Source organism: Myotis davidii, unplaced genomic scaffold (genome assembly GCF_000327345.1).
Source record: "Myotis davidii unplaced genomic scaffold, ASM32734v1 scaffold495, whole genome shotgun sequence".
Lineage (NCBI taxonomy): Eukaryota > Metazoa > Chordata > Mammalia > Chiroptera > Vespertilionidae > Myotis > Myotis davidii.
Genome location: NW_006286239.1, coordinates 728,273 through 730,637, shown reverse-complemented (window position 1 = coordinate 730,637; position 2,365 = coordinate 728,273). Strand labels below are relative to the sequence as shown.

Below are 2,365 nucleotides of genomic sequence, written 5' to 3'. Positions count from 1 at the left end.
GATCACTGTCAGTGGCAGGGGGCTTCTTCCAGCTTTCCCTTTCGCCTCCCTGCATTGTGCCTACATATGCAAATTAACCGCCATCTTGTTGGCAGTTAATTTGCATATAGCCCTGATTAGCCAATGAAAAGGGTAGCGTCATACGCCAATTACCATTTTTCTCTTTTATTAGTGTAGATACTAATTCATCAATTTTTAGGTTCAAAACAATATAAGATTTCACTCTCAGGATTGTTAGTTTTTAAAGAATTTAAATTTTTTTTGGATAAGGACTATAGAAGTAGAACACTGTCAACGTAAGAAATATTCAAACCTGTGAAGAATTTTTTATGAGTTTATTTGAAGAAAATTGTCGACAATTACCAGGAACAAAATCTCAACAGACTGAGATAATGCTCCAGAGCAGAGGTCCTCAAACTTTTTAAACAGGGGGCCAGTTCACTGTCCTTCAGACATTCCACACATGCGCACTGCGGGACCGGGATGAGTCAGCTGCTAAGCAGGACAGGCAGCGGCAGCAAAAACACCTGGCGGGCCAGATAAATGTTTTTGGCAGGCCGCACGTGGCCCGCGGCCGTAGTTTGAGGACCCCTGCTCCAGAGAATGGCAGTTTTGCACCTCATTTCATACATTACAATCAAAAGAGAAGACATATGTGGGTTACATGAAATCCAATGGTGATAGACGGGAGAAAGCAAAGCAGGGAAATCTCTGGGATTGGATGAAAAGCAAAATGACAGACACATACTTCTTTTATATTGGTGGATACAGAACAGTTAACAGCCAACAATTAACTCAGTAACAATGAAGGGATTTGCAGTCCCCATAAAGCTGTGCTTGTACTTTAGGGATCCAGAAAAAGAAAAAATTACTTTGACACTCCAATGATATGTTATCATATATGCAAAAAGACAATAGACAGGCTCAGTTAGGGTAAAGATTGACCTTTGTCAAGGAAGATGCCAGCCTGGGATATGCCAGCAGTTTATTACCATAAACTGCTTTTAGTTAAAAAGCTTTAATTTTAGATCGTCCTTTGTGGTTCCTTTAGGTTTCCAGGTTTCCAACTTTACAAGGCCTCCATGCAGGCCTTCTCTGACCTTGTCAGTTTACTTAGCATGTAGCCCCTTTTCATCCACACAGAATTTAAATAAGGTGCAAAACTGCCATTATCCTGAGCACTATCTCAATAAGAGCATTATCGCAATCTTTGAGATTTTGCTTCCCAGCAATTGTGAACAGTTTGACTCAAATAAACTCACAAGTCACTAATCATCAGAGAGATGCAAATTAACAGGTATTTTCACCTCATACCTGTCAAAATGGCTACAACCAACAAATCAACAAATGACAACTACAACTGCTGGTGAGAATGTGGAGAAAAGGGAACCCTAGTATACTGCAGGTGGGAATGCAGACTGGTGCAGCCATAATAAAAAACAGTATGGAGTATCCTCAAAGAGTTAAATATGGAAATACCATTTGACCCAGTGATCCCCCGTCTAGGAATATATCCAATGAAACAAAAAACACTAATCATAAAGAATATATGCATCTCTATGTTCATAGCAGCACAATTTACAAAAGCTAAGATCTGGAAAGAGCTCAAATGCCCTTCAGTAGATGAAAGGATAAAAAAAGCTGTGGTTCACTTATACCATGGAATACTATGCAGCAGTAAAAAGGAAGGACCTCTCACCCTTTGAGACAAAGATCTGGGGAGTATTATGCTAAGCAAAATAAGCCAGCCAGAGAAAGACATGAATCACATGATCTCAATCATATGTGGAATCTAAAGAACAAAATAAACTGATGAACAAAATAGATCCAGAGACATAGAAGTATGGAACAGACTGATGAATCTTAGAAGGAAGATGAAGGTGAAGGGGAAGAGATTAATAAAAAAAACTTATATACATACTAGAGGTCCGGTGCACCAAAATTTGTGCACTGGGGGGGGCGGGGCCTCAGCCCAGCCTGTGCCCTGTGCCCTCTGGGGATGACCCCCTCAGGGGATGACCACCTGCTGGCTTAGGCCTGATCCCCAAGGACTGGGACTAAGATGGCAATCAGTCATCCCTCTGGCAGCCCGGCAGCCCTTGGGAGATGTCCACTTGCCAGCGGGGAGCAGACCAAAGCTTCAGTCGGATATCCTTAGCGCTGCTGAGGAGGCAAGAGAGGCTCCCACCACCACCAGTGTACTGGTAGCCATCAGCCTGGCTTGTGGCTGAGCAGAGTTCCCCGATGTGGGAGCGCACTGCCCCCTGGTGGTCAGTGTGTATCATAGTGACCAGTCATTCCCCGTTTCTGCTGTTAGGGTCAGTTTGCATATTGCCCTTTTACTATATCGGATAGAGGCCGGGTG

General features: G+C 43.0%; 1 protein-coding gene across 1 annotated transcript in view; it reads right to left on the bottom strand.

Annotated features, from left to right (window-relative positions):
- The window catches only part of XRN1 (5'-3' exoribonuclease 1), a 203,723-nt gene that overhangs the window by 168,667 nt on the left and 32,691 nt on the right, over positions 1 to 2,365 (bottom strand). The window lies entirely within an intron of this gene.